We start from the raw sequence: 16,822 nt of genomic DNA on the forward strand, positions 1-16,822 counted from the left end.
AGAGGCTTAATGGATTAGAAGACAAGAAGAAGAACTGAATAGAGGTGGAAAATGTTGCTGCTGGGGAAGAGGATGAATCAAGAGGACACTACATGAATTCTTCCCACTTCATAAAGTGAAATGATCAGTACACTGGGTGTTTCTGTTGGTGGAGGCTTAGTTTCATTGCTTCTACCATTCTGTCCATTTATCACATCTGCCCATTAAACATGTGCCACTGTTTTCTGATCCAATCAAAGTTTCTGGCTTCAGTGGCAGCCCCACATAGAGTGAATTACAGTGATCTTATCTAGAGTTGGCCAGGGCATGAGTGATTGTCTTAAGTACATTCCGTTCTAGGTAAGGCTGCAATTGGCTCACCAGCTAAAGCTGTGCAAAAGCACCCCCGGTCACAGTTTCCTCTCAAGTGCTCTAGGCACTTCCATATTCCAGAGGGCAACAAGGCACTCAACAGTCCTGCCATTCAGATTGATGGGTAATGCCCCAAGTGCTGTCAAGAAGCCTGCTGGATCTCTCTATCTATAGTTGTTCTGTACTTCCAACCTGTGCTGCCAGTTTTCTGCTGTTGGCCAGAAGGGAGTCTGGGGGGATATAAAAAAAGCAGAGGTTTAGGGCCTCCATGCTGAATAAAGGTAAGGGGAGAGACAGCAGAGAACTGACTTTGCAGAAAATCCTATGTCCTGATGACCATGAATTTAAGATCCACCCCCCTCCATAGGAAGAGGAGATAGAATAAATTATAAACACAGACAAACATCCTGTGCCGTGTTCCGACTTCATCAACTTAGGGTGACCAACTGTGCAAGATTTTAGTACTTCACTCAGGGTGCCATTTTGTCACTTGAATTGTTTTATTTAGAAACAGACATACAGTGCGGTCAGTTTAATCAAATACATTTAGATGCATGGTAATATGCTACAGAAGCACTGTAGATATATATTCATTTATATAATTATCTCACATTAAGATACAAGTTTAGCTTTCTAACGATAGGGCCTGTTAGGGTTTTTTTTTAATATGGCACAAAACACAGACACAAAGACTGCATTTATTTTTTCCCACACAAAAACGGGTTTATTGTACAAAATTAAACTCCTATTCCTTACTTCTAAACTGAATACTAGTTCTATGCTTGTTTCTATTTTCCTATCTATCTTATTCTACTGTCTTCCTATTTACTGTAAGTTTACAACTATTTCTATTCTTACAGATAGTCCTCAACTTATGACCATTCGTTCAGCGACCATTTGAAATTACGACAGTGCTGAAAAAATGGACTTACAACCTGTCCCCAAAGTTATGGCTGTCGCAGCACCTCCATGGTCATGTGATTAAAATTCGGGCACTTGGTAGCCCACCTGCACTTACAAGCGCAGGGGCATTGCAACTCTCCCCACTCACCCCTCTCCCCTCCCATCTATGCCCTTTTGGCCACCCTGCACAGTGACACTTGTAGGTGGCAGCGCTGGGGCTGGGGCTGAAGTAGAGGCCCGAGGCCTTCAGCAGTCTCAGGCAGCTGCCACTGCCCCCAGGCCTTGACTTCAGCCCCAGCCCCACTGCTGCCACTAAGAACTACTGCCTCAAGCCCCACACCGCTGCCCTTTGTCACACTGCACTGTTCCCCAAGCTGCACCTCTCATTCCTTCCCAAAGCCGTGCATCCCATACTTTCTGCAAGCCAGCGTCCCATTCCTTCCCCAAGCTGGCATCCCACACCTTCAAGCCATGTATCCCCCACCTTCCCCAAGCCACACCTGTCATTCCTTGCCCAAGCCTTAGGGCATATATGGCGGGGGGGGGGGGAAGATAGGCAGGCCTGGGCAGCTGAGACTTCCAGGGGCCACTGCATCTTTGCGCTGCACTGCAGCACCCCTCCAATTCACACATGGGCTGCACCAGGCCTCCCAGGGCCTCCCCCACCCCCCAAGGCACCCCCACTCTCCTTACCTGGGACTTCATTCACTTAACAACCCATGATTTTCGCTTAATGATGGCAGCCAGAAGTGCTGGGATTGTGGTCGCTAAGCAAAGCGCTCACATGATAATTTGCTTAATGACTGCATCACTTAGTGACCTAAATTCTGGTCCCCATTGTGGTCATTGAGAACTACTTGCATATGATCTCACCTTCATTACCAAGCAGAAACGTATGTCATTGACTAATGGTTTTACTGTACGTGTCATGTACACTATAAGTCTGTAACTGTCAGGTCTGGCCCAAGAACAGCAGCGAGGCAATCTAGTACAGTTCAGTTCCTTTATTAGCCAGTACCTAATAGACAAAATCTCGCCAGACTAAACGTATGCCCGAGCAACTAGTGGCTATAACCCATGAGACTCTAGGGAGGGGCCAGCCTCATCCTCTTCATCTTCCCACACTCTTGCTGCGGGCTGAGGAGGCCCTTGCCCTGGAATTTCTCTCCCCCCTCCTGACAACCTTGAAGTTCCTTTCCAGAATCTTGTCTGCTCGTGCCATCCATTACAGTAACCTATAAATACACATAGTAATCTTCCTCTGGGGTTCTCTCGGTGTGTTTTCTACCATGCAACCTCAGCTGTGTCACATACGTGTCTATCTATCTATCTATCTATCTATCTATCTATCTATCTATCTATCTATCTATCTATCTATCTATCTATCTATCTATCGTCAGTTGGGACATGCAACTCAATCGTTGTGAAGCAGTTGCTAAGTGAAACTGCAACTGTGCTTACAATCTTACTTCAGCTTTCCTTTGCTTTACAGACCTGCGAAGGTTATAAATGGAAGGACTGGTCACAAAGTTACTTTTTCATCACCATCATAACTGTGAATGGTCATTGTACAACCCAGTCACTAAATGAGGACTACCTGTATCTATTTATCTGCATTGGGCACGGGTGTTGCATATGCATTAGAAGGGTGAGATATATATTTTTATATAAATAAAAATCTCTGCCTATATTGTATATTAGAGCAATTGTGTGTGTCTATGTATCTGTGTGTGTGGGTAGGTTCAGTATTCCTGTTTTTGCAGGGTCTAATAATTTATGGGAAGAATAATGGGTGTTACTTAATAAAAACTACAGAGAATTATACTATCCCATATCTTCCAACTTATTGCCAAACAATGGCTTGCCATGAGCCAAAAAGAATCTGTAGCTTAAAGGCTTCTTCTACTATCTTTTCCTTTTTTTGTTGTCTCTGCAACAGTAACAATGCTTTGAGTAGATCTTTTAGATTCTTTAAAGTATTTACCTAACACAGATCCTTAAATTAAGCTCAGTTTTCATGAAGTCAGATAGTCTACCCACTCTATACTCAGTCCAAAATGCATTCCTACTTAAAACAAGAAAAGGACGCTTCAATGAATGTTGTGCTTTATTATTTCTCCAGTTTGGCAAAGTTAATGGCTACAAACACATTAAATGCTGCAATTCAAAGGTTTGCAATTTTACTCAATGCCAACTCATGTTTTTGCTTTCAGTTATGCCTGCCCTCTTTTTTGCTATTCATCTTAATCTTCTTGACCTAGAAAAGTCTGAGTTTGGAAGGAAACCACTATTTAAGTAAGATGCAAGGCTCACAGCTTAAACTAGCCTTCTCCAGCCTGGTGCTTTCTAGTTGTATTGGACCACAACTCCCAGAATTTTGGACAGGAAGGCTTTTGGCCATAATGGCTGGGAATTATAGCAGTTGTAGTCCAAAATTTCCCAAAGGTGCCACATTGGCAAGACTGGTTAAATGGCCCGCCTGGTAGCCCATATCTACTGCTTATCTAGGTCTAACATCTGCATCTCTGGATTTCTCCTCTATTCAGAAAAGTAGGTAGAATGCAGTAGGATAGGCACGTTATGTGACTGCTGTGGGGAACATCTGTATTTTTTGCCACAGCCTAATCCTTCGTTGGATCCACAGAAGACCCTAGAAAAAAAAATTGCTTTATTTCTAATGCTGAGCAGCTTTATGTAGCCAGCACTTAAGATGCTCAGAGAATCCAAAACTCTGTTTTTAGTCTCCTACAAATTAGAACCTGTTTCTCCTTTTCACACATAGAGAGCAATGGCTTCCTTATTCCAGAAAAGTCTCAACTGATGTCAGACAATTAGTTGCTATAGCAACATGTCTCCTGAACTGGATATTTAATTCCCCTAGCAACAGATTGCTTGTATTTCGTTAGCGAAGGAATGTATCCCCAAGATCTGTCAATGGCAGTGTAATCCAAGTAGGAGTCCTATTTCAACATCTTGTTCACAACAATCTCATCCACAGATATAAATACTTTATTAAATCCTATCTTTGTATGTCTAAGAAATTTTAACATTTGATTGTGATTCCCACAAATCACAATCAGAGAAGTTCCATTTAGTCAATATTGTTGCTGTGAAACAAGGCATTTTTAATTGTTTATGAAATAATACAATAATGCATTCTATTTTATGACAGACTTACTGTTCACATTTCCAAACACATATGGGTGACTGAATCATCCATAATTTCTTCAACTGTTTCTACACAAAATATGTCATCAATTATATTGTTATTGTAGGCCAATCTTGCTACAATGTAGAGAGAGGAGATGTGAAAATAAACTCTGCCACGTGAAATGTGGATAGTTTCCATAATGTTCCACAACTTGATGCCAAGTAATTGTTACAGAGCATGCATACAACCTTGCCAAAATACCACACACCCCAAAGGCTAAAAATGATGGCCTCATCATTCCAGAGGTGGTTTGGAGGGAGCCAAAGGCGTCCTGAGAGGCCAAATGCAATCCCCATGGATTGTCTATCCCTGGGTTAAATGATAACCAAGGAATAATTTTGAAAACATGGAAGAAATGTGTTCATTTTACACCCTGTTCAAGCATTTGCCTAATTGTGTGAGGGCTTAAAATGAATAGAGGATGAGGTCTTTCACTTATGTCCCTATAGCCTAACTGTCCTATCTTGCTCTCCTCCAATTGCAAGTGATTTATCCTACAGGCAGCACAGAGGTCCAATTTGTGAAGTCATACATCTTCAGTCCATTGCCTTACAGAATCTAAATACTAGGACATGGGTATGCAACCTGTGTCACTCCAGGTGTTGCTGAATATAACTCCCAGCATCCCTCATTGCTGCCTATGCTTCCTAGGGATGCTAAGAATTATAGTTCAGCAATATCTTGAGTGTCATAGGCTATATATTCTTGCACTAGGATTTATGACTCAAATGGCCAGGCTTCAGTAGTTTCTCTGTTTCCTCTGCACAGTAAGCAGAATGAATTCTGTGCTTCCAGAGTCCCACTTTGGTTGCAGCTTACCTCAATTCCTGTCCATCAAATCGTATGAAGCCTTAACCTCAGAGCCTACTAATTGGGTTACTAGTCTTACTATTCTAATTTGTATCCAGTCTTGGCATCCATAGAGCACTATAAGAAAATTAACAAAGCAAACAAAAATATGCCCTGATGCACATATGTGCAGAATAATATAAAATAATATAAAATATAAAATAATATAAAATAATTTAAACCCCAGTAGAAAACTCAAAAGCAGCAACCACAATCATCAACCCCATAGTTGCCAAGGAAACTACATGGCTATGTAGTCATGCAGTCCATATAATCACCAAGGATTGACCTTGACTTGGGGAAGATTCTGTTTCTTTGTCTTGTATTAGGCTTCAGAAGACAATGATTAAAATTGGCTGAACAATCTGCCCCCACTCTGGGACCTCATTGCATTCTACTTCTTTTCCTCTGTGTGTGTGTGTGTGTGTTTTTGAAGGGACACTCATCCCCATAGACTTTGTGGGCATTTCGCCCCAAGGTGAAAATCACATAGCAGTGATACTATCTGAACTGGAGACACCCTGCTTTACAGCTCTGTATTTTAGTAACTATTTTACAATTATTCATAATGAAACCAAGATGATATCCAAGTACAATAAATAAAAACTTTATATTTCTCTGGCCTAGTTTTCCAGCCATCCTCCAGTAATCAAATCTATTTATTCTGTGGACAGAAATAAAGCTATTTTTATGTTTCAGGAGACCTTCAGGAGAATTCAAACTCCACATCAGTTGCTACAGCAACCAAAGTATTGAATGTCATAAACACCTTGTGCAACTGTTACTATCCTCTTCCTTTTCACATAAGGTGTAAAAATGTCTTTTTATTTTAATCTTCAGTAAGAACTTTGCACATTCTTCCCCCTTCTTTGATTTCATCCATTTTTGGTCAAGTTATTTTAGTCCAATAATTTATCTGCCTCAGATAAAAGGGCAGATATTGGAGGAAACAGAAGTGAATGCCATGATAACCACTTTCTGATGCCATTGTGCGTTGTGTGTACTGGTTGTTCTGGCTTCCTTTTGCTTTGAAGATATATGAAGAAGCCTTTTGGGGTTTTCTGAATTCCTTGCCTTCTTGAGCTTACTCTGACGGCCTCTCTCTAGTTCCACGCTGTATTTATTCTTGTTTGAGGATGTATCCCTCTGCCAACATCTTCTAGATGTTCTTTTCTGGTTTCTGTTCTTCACTGAGCTTTTTGTGCCACCAGATTGGTTTCTTCTGTCCTTCGTTGCCCCTCCTGCCCCCTAGAATTGTTTACATTGTGCTTTCAGCATCTCCTTTTTAGGAACTCCTTTCCCCCACCCCACCTCTAACCTTTTCCCATTAGCTTCTCCTGTGACGGAATCCAATTTATCACTTGTTAAAGTACACACTTCCTTTTAATTACACTCTTCCAAGGGTTACTTGATACCCTCCTCTCAACATTCTTGCTAAGTCTACTTCTTCAACTAACTCTTTTGTATTGGTTAGTATTAAGTCAACTATAACTGATCTTGAAACAGAATTGAAACAGAAACAGCGTTGGTCATACTTTTAGATGATCTCTAGCAAGAGCAGGATGGGGGTAGTGTGTCCATCCTTGCTCTGCTTGACCTTTCGGCGGCTTTCGATACCATCTACCATGGTATCCTTTTGGGTTGGCTGCAGGAGTTGGGGCTGGGAGGCACAGTTCTGTGCTGGTTCAGCTCCTTCCTCCAAGGCTGATCCCAATCAGTGTTAATAGGGAGTGAGAGGTCCAACCCGCAGCCCCTACTTTGTGGGGTGCCTCAGGGTTCAATGCTCTCACCGCTCCTGTTTAACATCTACATGAAACCGTTGGGTGAGATCATCCAGCACCATGGGATGAGATGTCATCAGTATGCTGATGACACTCAACTATATATTTCCATCCCAGGTGACCTAAGTGATGCTGTGGCTACCCTTTTGTGGTGCCTGGAGGCTGTAGGGGCCTAGATGGGGGACAACAGGCTTCAACTGAACCCTGGTAAGACAGAGTGGTTGTGGGTATGGGGAGCCTCAGGATCTAGGAGCTTATCATCCTTGGTTTCTGATGGGGTTGCACTACCCCAGGTAGACCCCAGTGCATAATCTGGGGGTCCTCCTAGACTCGTGACTCCTGTTTGAAGAGCAGGTGGCAGTCGTGGCTAGGAGGGCCTTTGCACAACTTCGTGTTATGTCCCTTCCTGGATCGGGAGGCTTTCCGCACGGTCACTCATGTCCTGGTCACCTCCCAGTTGGATTACTGCAATGAGCTCTACATGGGGCTACCCTTGAAGAGTATCCGGAAGCTGCAGCTGGCACAAAAAGCAGCAGAACAGACAGTTTTGAATGCCCCCAGAAGGGCACATATAATACCTCTGTTATGCGAGCTGCATTGGCTGCTGGTTTGCTTCTGGGTCCAATTCAAGGTGTTGGTTATTACCTTTAAAGCCCTTCATGGCACAGAACCAGGTTATCTGAGGAGCCGTCTCACCCCTGTTATATCAGCCCGCCCCACTCGGTACAGCAGAAGAGGCATGTTGCAGACCTCACCTGTCAAGGAATTTCAACTGGCGGGGTGTATGAAGAGGGCCTTTTCTGCTGTGGCCCCCGCTCTGTGGAACAACTTACCACCAGAGGTGCGGTGCACTCCCACTCTCATGGCCTTCAGGGAGAGTGGGAATTCTTGGCTATGCCATATGCCAGATTGCCTGGGGGCCTAATGGGGGCTCGCATTGTTGGAATTGGCTTGTGGGATAATTGATTTTGCCCCCGTCATCTTGAATTTTATAGTCTTTTTATGTATATAGTCTTTTTATTCAGAAGGATTTTTTTAGCTAATTTAATGTGGATATTTATGTTTTTACTGTTTTTACTGTTTGATTTTAAATGTGAGCTGCCCAGAGTCACCCTCTGAGGGAGATGGGCAACATATAAATTTAATAAATAAATAAATAAGACAAATCAGGAATTTTCTGGAAGGACCATATTTGGCAATTTGTCTTCCAACAGATGATGAGGTCATTAAAATACCTCATCAGTTTGCTCTTGGAAAGCATTATCCATATCTTCACTTTGGCTGGTTTTTGGCAATAGAAGGCACCAGTAATAGTATCGGTTTTATTTGTTCTTCCACTTATTTTAAACCAGATTGCTATATACACTCACTGTGTATATTATATAATAGCTGTTTCTCCTCACTTCTGCATCAATCATTCTCTTGCACGCATTGTTTCATCTTCCACAATCTCCTTCACTTAACTATTCCCTCAAGCATCCTTTTTCATACTTCTCGTTAGCATAATTTCATACACTTGTGATGCCTTATAATTAAGGGTTTTTCCCATTAAGTTTTAAACAGCTTCCGTGTAATCTTTTCTTATGTATGTTTTCAATTCATTCTTTTGGGGAATTAATCTAGCCTTGAAAAACATTTTTCATTAGGACCTGTACTTTCTCTTCCTGCATTCATTTTACTTTACTTTCTCCTCCCCCCCCTTTTTTCTTTTAATGTTATTCCTTTGCCATGTGCATGTATGAAGAGGCTTAAGTTTAACCGCGTATCAGGAACAAACGTATCTTTTTCTAACTAGATATTCACTGATTACCATTCTCATTCATTCTTGAGTCTTCAAATGGCCAGTCGTATTTCCTGTACCCCTTTGTCTTATTCCCACCATCCATTCATGTCGCTTAGCAGAATAATGTTTTTCCCATATCACAGATTGTTGCACAATATTTTCCCAGACTCAACCTTGGTTCTTTCATTAACACCATTCACTGAAATGTAACATGCAATTATCAACAATCTATGAATCCTATTTTCACATGGACCTTCTAGATCACACCATTTCATGGATTCTGATATATATATTAGCCTTCTCACGCCATAGTTATCAACAGAGGCCCTATAAATATTGACCTATATGCTCATCGTGGCTTTATTCAACGTAACATTTTTAAAGATAGAATAGAATAGTCTAACAGCCTTAATCATATCTATGCCATGTGCAGCATTCCTTGCTAACAGTAAAGGACAATATTAGTCAATTCTAGTACATTTCAGCCAGTATGCTACAAGTATAACCATAGTTCATTTTTTACTTGAAATTCTCCTGCTATTCTATACCTTAGCAGTTCATATTTAAGTAAATATAGAATAGCCTTTTCAAAAGCCAGATTAAATGTGTTGCCATCAAATATGTGATATGGTAGATTTCAAAAGATTGCCATCTTTCAAAGATGTTGCTGTAATGGTATCGACCTTGAAACCGTGGATCATATTTTATTGAATTGTGAGTTTTATAGAAGTTTCAACAGGATATTATCTAGCCTGTTTTAAAATCAAGGCCAGGAAGAAATCTTTCTCAATATGTTATTATTTATTTACGGTCCAAGACCAAGTCATAGCATTTAAAAAATACAGCACACAATTAATACATGTATAAATAACTATATGCAATTCAGACACGTATAAAAGGGAGAAACCCTATAAAGTTAACATTGCATAGAAGGGACCAAATGGTTTCTGATGGGTAGCATATATAAATTTGAAAAATAAATTAAATAAATAAATAAAAGGTTTGCTGCTGCCTTCACAATACCTGGGCATTGGTCATTTAATGAAACTATCTGAGTCTCCTCATCATGAATGGAATTTGTCAGGCTCAAGAACGGGTGTATTAGCTCTGATCACTAGTTTGTGTATAGTAGGCACTTTAAAAGGACGTGTGAAACAGATTTAACCTGTATATTCAAGCAAATACGTACATGAGCTTCATATGGAAAGTTGGCATATCAGCCAGCTGTCACCCTAGTAGGGAGAGCATCTACATGGGCTAGGGAGAAGAGCCTTCTGTGCAGGGCATACAGAATCTTTATGAAACACTTGTCTTAAAGTGTGGTCCAAGAACCCCTGGAGCTCCCCCAAGTCTGTTTCAGGGGTCTGTGAAATCAAAATGATTTGCCAGATATTGAAGGTATTTGCAAAATTTAAAACAATAACTCTTTTCATTATTATTTTAAATTTTTCATGACAAATATTTTATTTATGTTGATATCTAATGGGTTTAATATTGTTATTTTTACATGATTCAAGAAATAAATATTCTACAAATGGGTCAATTTTAAATTTTAATATGGTAAATATCAATAAATATAACCCATACAAGCAAAAGCTCTTTTGGGGTCCCCTGTAATTTTTAAAAGTGGGAAGGTGTCCTGAGAGCAAAAAAAAATTAAGAAAGACTGGTCCAAGTTATTCTTCAGGCAAGAAAATCAGAAAGTGCTATTAAGTACTTACTGTTATCAGCTCAACATATTGCAGCAAGAATTATCTTGGAAATTCTCAGCAGATGCAAATGCAAATACTAACTCAGCCCCCAGTTGTTATTTCCTCTTTGCTGTTGGATTTTGCTACTGATATTCATCTTGTTGGCCCCTGTGCCTAGCCCTAGAACTGGATTTAACCAAAGCAAATGATGGCCCAAATAGCGATTCATGCTGTTGTTATTGCTATGTAAATGGAAAGTGAGACTCACAGAAAATCAGGAAAAATGTGATCTGAATAAACATGGCAGCCTCTGGAATTCAGGTCCAAATATGAACTTCCATAATTCCCAGCTCAGATGGTCTTTGGAAATCAGGGGAATTGATGTCCAATATGTCGGCCGTGAACTCAGTAAAAGTAGGCTTGTTTGCTGGTTGGAAAAAAACCATAATTATTCTCCATGATGTATGATGGGTGGGGTTGGCGGCCTCTTGAGCGTTCTCTGTCACTTCATCCCTTGCTCCATCCAGTCAACCAAATTTTATCTTACTGTATAATCAATAGATTATATGCACTAGATAAAATCCCCGGTAACTATCAATCTTTGGGGAAAGTCTTATGTTGTACCCCATCCCCCCCCAATGATTGTCAGTCAGGATGTACCTGAGAGGCAGATCAACAGCTCCTTCCTGCTTCATCCCAGATCCCTCCCACCTGCTCCTCAGAGATTGTAGATTGATAATCCCATGTCATACTTAAGCTCCCTAATTCCCATCTTTTAGGCCTTTGGTGGTTAGCAGGACATCCAGAAAAGCCTAAGGGTTCTGACACTTAAATGTTAATTTGACAGTTTAATTACTGCATCCCATTTAAGTCTTCAAAGATAAAGGTCAGCCAGTCAGAAAGCAGGCATCTATTCAATAACATTATTATAGACCTGCCATGCTGGGGTAGGATCATTCATCAGAGGAAATGATTATGTTTCCTAGGGCATAAATTGTTTGTTTTAGCAGAAGTACACCCATCAAAATGCTGCTTTGCCTTCGCAGCAAGACTATTATGCCAAATGGAAAACGAATGGCTTGGCACAGCTGGGTATTCTTAAGTCACCAAGGATTTCATCTGGTGTATATAATCTATTGATGTATTATAATCTAGAAAATGTCATCTCTGCTGGTTTATCTCAGCAGGAAGGCAAATACAAATAATACTTTGTGGGGAATGATTTCCAGTGGGGTGTTTAGTTCTTGCTGTTTGGGGTGATGAAAACAATGAGTTCATTAGGAAGAATAAGAGATGAACATTTTCCTGTATTATATTGCATTTCTTTGTGGCTGGCTTGTAACAAGGAATTTGGGTTATTTTTGAAAATAAGGTAATAATACAATAAATCTTTGAACTACTATGCTGAGAAAAAACCCTAACATTAGTACAAGATGTGGGCTTACATATTGCTGGAATATTTTTGGAGTGGTCTGAACTTCATGGGTATATATATCAAATTAAAATGAAGGAATAGTCTACTATTTTGGGGATGGGCCACAGATCAGTGATAGTGAATTTGCCTTGAATGCAGAAAATCCCAGATTTGGTCTCTGGCATATCCAGGTTGGGATGAAAAATCTAACTATCTGCCATATATATAACTTGCTGCATTCCTGCAGGAGTCTAGGTGGGGTATAAATTTAATACATAAATTAAAAAGAAACATCTTTCCCGAAGCCCTACTGGGAGCCTCTGCCAATTTTAATCTTGAGGAATGATTCAGTACGACTCAGTATCAGGTAACATCATATGTGCATTGAAACTATTGAAATATGAAATTAAATGTTTCAGTTTTGTTTTTTTCTCCATTTTGGCTGTTTTTTTTTTTCTTGTCATATTTTCTCCAAATATTTCATGAGCATCATTTCTTTCTGAAAGAAACTTGCAAACTACGTTGGGGACGCCATTTTTAACTCTGAGGCTACTAATTGAACTGTTGTATCACTGAGCCATGAAAATGTAAATGTCTACCCAGGGATTTTCAGTAGCTGTTAATAGCCTTGTGCCTGAGGTAAAAGTGAAGCTATTAAAACAGTCTTCATCCGAACAGTTGGACAGTGCTGTTTTTTTTTAAATAACAAAGGGAAACATTTTTTTCAGCTGGAAGTAGTAAATATATTTTGATTTTTTTTCCTATATTATAATTGTTTGCTGTTTGTGTTTTATTAATAATTTAACATAATGCTTGTTAAAATGAAGTGTGGGGAGTACAATACAGAGATGTTCTTCATCTGAAATTTTTAATTAGGCTACAACAGAAGGAGAGGTGGGACTATAGTAAGAGGACTTTGTATGGAATAGTGGCCATTCAGACTTCAGGGCTTAGTGATTAAAACAACTCATTCTTCAGAAAACATAGTTTCTCGAAGAAATGGACTCCCACTGTTAATTTTCACTACACTGCTTTTCCCCAAAGATGTTCTAACCTTTTGATAAAAAATAGATAATCACCCAGAGACTGAAGAATACAGAGTCACTGAGGCTGGTTCTAGACTCAAGGCTAGGTTTAGAATGTCTTCTTGAAGAACGTTGACTATTTCAGATTATGGGCCATACTACTGATTAGAGTTACCAGACATCTGGCAAAAGCAGGACATGTCTTCATTTTTGTTCTCATGTCCTCCATCTGGCAGGCATAGCCTTAAAATCAAATATTGTCTGGCTTTTTTAGTATCTTTTTTTTTACGTTTTCACAATAATATTTCTTCAAATTTTCATGTATTGTGACCTTGTAAATTGTCTGCTTCTTTCTTTCCCTCATCCAGCAAGAGACTAGACAGTCTAGATTTACAATATGTAAGTTATTTCTGATTTCAGCAATCAATTTCATTCAAATCTATGATCACTGTAGTGTGTAGATCACATGACTCATATGTTTCTATGGTGAAATTTGAAAAGTGTGTCACCATCAATTCTCTATTATCATTAGCATATATTCTTGAAAATAAAGATTTGTTGGAAAAATATTGCTATTGAAAAACCAGTCTTTCTCATGCCGGAAAAAGTAAGTTCATGTACATGTAGGCCTAAGTAATTTTTTTTTTTTTTTTGCAATTTTTCAGTGTAATTTTTGTTGCAGATGCCAAGAAAGTTAAATGATTAGTATGTCCTCCTTATCCTCACCCATTTGTCCTCTTTTCCAATTATCCATGTCCTCCTTCGTCTGCTCAGATATCTGGTAACCCTAATATTGATGGACAGCATAGAAAAGTGCAGGGGATAAGCTGTGTCAGCCTCCAGCTGGCAGGTTGCCCCTGATTATTCAACCCTTGAGAGGGCAATCAAGGGAGCTAATGAGCTGCAGGAGCAGAGAAGGGCAAGTTTCTAGAAAAAAAATAGCAGAGAAAAGGATCTGTATTGCAGAGGGAAAGGGAAAGGAAGGAGGAAACTGACTAAACAGGGAGAAGTAGGCAGCCTTTCAGATTGAATGAGATGAAGAGTCCTTTCCCTGGGTAGAACAGCATACAGTATCATCTGCATCTAATAACAATAATCAGTACCACCTCATTTGTCCAAGAAGAAGACAAATCTGAATTTAAGACAACCATTGGTAAGAAGAGGATGCCTGTCTGCCTTTGCTACCATATTCTCAGAAACTGTAAAAAGGCTATTTCAGTTTAAAGATAATTTTTAATTAAAAAAAGTCTTTCTCAGGAATAATCATAATAATAGGAATAACAACAGCAATGACCCCCAGTGAGGCACTACCTTGTCATGGTTTGTGAGGCTTGCATGGTCCCAGGAGGATGAGAGCTATGCCAGAGGTTCAACCACACTGGACAGGTCTCATCGGAGAAGCCAGATGAAGAGTGTCTCTCCCATAAACAATATGGTGAGATGTAATTTACAGAAACCTATACCAGATTGGTTGTTGCCCAGAGCAACAAGGACCACACTAGGTGTTCTAGTTCCTAGACAACTGCTGACAAGTGGGCTATAGGACTCAGGACTGCTGGCTGAGCATACAGGGCCAACAACTGCAGGACTACTGGAAGAAAAGTTTTTTACCTGTCGCAAATGTACAAAGGCTGAAAACAAAGAAATAATGATCTGCTATTACAAATCAAGTCCAACGAGAAGAGGATATCTGAAAAGAATGCACCAGTTCTGGAAAGAACAACATCCGGAAACAGAAATAACAGACCAGAGATTAGCAGATCAACATTATTTTATAATATGAAATAAAGTATTCACAGAAGTAGAATTGGAAGAACTGCAAAGGTCTACCCAGGGCAAAGAAATCAAAGCCTTGCCAGAAGTAGCTCAGACTGTAGAGGCAAACCAGGGGGAGTCAGCAGCAGAGGAAGCCAGCATAGCTATTGAATCACTTTTATTCCCAAACCAGGCACCCTTTCCTCTGCCTTCTCCTCAGAAAGAATAACACCCTCTAACTAAAAAAACAAGATGAATTGAAACAAAGAATAACTGAGCATCTAGAACAGCACAAAAAGAACAGAATAAGGTTGCCTGCATTGAAGCGTCTTACAAAGAAACAGCTAGCACAAGTATTAAAAGATGCCAATAAGGTAATATCAAATATAAGCACCAGCTCATGGCAAGAAACAGACCAACTAATGTACAGTATGGCTGCAGTTAAAACTGAATACCTTGGATGCAAAATCAACAAACAAGGAAAAAAGCCAAAGAGTGCAAAGAAGATCAGCAGATACAAAGCTCAAATTGCACACTATAGGCAGAATCTCCATTTTCAGTCCAGTCAGAAATGTTTCTACCAATCCATCAATGTCAGGTGTTGAACCAGTCAACGCCTGACAAAGAAGAAACAGTGCAGTTCTGGGCTCAGCTATGGGACAAGCCAAAGAAATACAACAAGAATGCAGCTTGGATAAAGGAGGTAGATAAGAATAAAAAAGAAGCTGAAATGAAAGAACTTGTAATAACAGCAGAAATGGTGGAGAAAAGGGTAAGAAAGATCAAGAATCAGTCAGCACCAGGTGAAGATGAACTGCATGGTTTTGGAATGAAACATCTGACTGGTCTGTACCCACTCATTGCCAAGCTGTTTAACAAAATACTGCAAGGAGGTGAAATTGAAGGTTGGTTAACATCTGGCAAAACGTACCTGATAATGAAAGATCCAACAAAAGAGGCAGCACCAGGCAACTGCAGGCCAATTACCTGCTTACCAACAACTTTCAAATTGCTAACTGATGTTGTAGCTAATGCAGTCCAACAACGTCTAGTTGAAAACAAGCTCTTTCCACCTGAGCAGACAGGAAATGCCCAAACAGCAGAGGAACAAAAGATCAGCTCCTAACTGACAAGACAATTTTGGAAAACTGCAACAGAAGGAAGACCAACTTGAATGCAGCTTGGATTGATTACAAGAAGGCATTTGACTCCCTACCAAATGATTAGATAATCAAGTGCCTAGAAATAACAGGAGTCAGTAGAAACATCAGAAGCTTTGTGCACAGATCAATGGCACAATGAAAGACACAGTTGCTGGTCAATGGTGATAGACTGGGAGAGGTTAACATCAAGAGAGGAATCTTTTAAGGAGACTCACTATCACCACTACTGTTTGTCATTGCACTGATTCCTCTGTCAGCAATACTGAACAAGTCAGGCCATGGCTATCAAAAACATCTGCCAGGTTATCCCACCTCCTTTACAAGGATGATCTGAAGCTGTATGGAAAAACACCATCTGAAATGGAATCGCTGCTTGACACTGTCCGAATATACAGCCAAAATATTGCAATGCAGTTTGGACTGGACAAATGTGTCACCCTTACTATCAGCAGGGGAAAAATAATGAAAACTGAAGGAATCAAGATGTCCTATGGAAATAACATCAAGGGTCTAGATGAAGAAGATTACTACAAATACCTGGGCATCCTTCAAGCTGACAACCACAAGCACACTGAAGTCAAGAAGAAGTGAAAATGAAGATCTTAAAGTCCAAACTCAGTGGAGGAAATATCATCAAGGCAATTAACACCTGGGCAATTCCAGTCATTAGATACACAGCTGGAATAGCAGACTTGACTCAAGCAGAACTAGAAGCCCTGGATAAGAAGACCAGAAAAATAATGACAATGAATCATGCCCTTCATCCACACAGCGCATCTACTTACCAAGGAGCATAGGTGGGCATGGAATGTTGCATATACACCAGACAGTTGAAGAAGAAAAAAAGGGAATTGGAAGAATATCTGAAGGACAGTGAGGAAGATGCACTGAAGCTA

This window comes from Python bivittatus, unplaced genomic scaffold, assembly GCF_059951505.1.
Source record: "Python bivittatus isolate LINGU-HERP-01145 unplaced genomic scaffold, Pbiv_v1 ctg000570_np1212, whole genome shotgun sequence".
Classification (NCBI taxonomy): Eukaryota; Metazoa; Chordata; class Lepidosauria; order Squamata; family Pythonidae; genus Python; species Python bivittatus.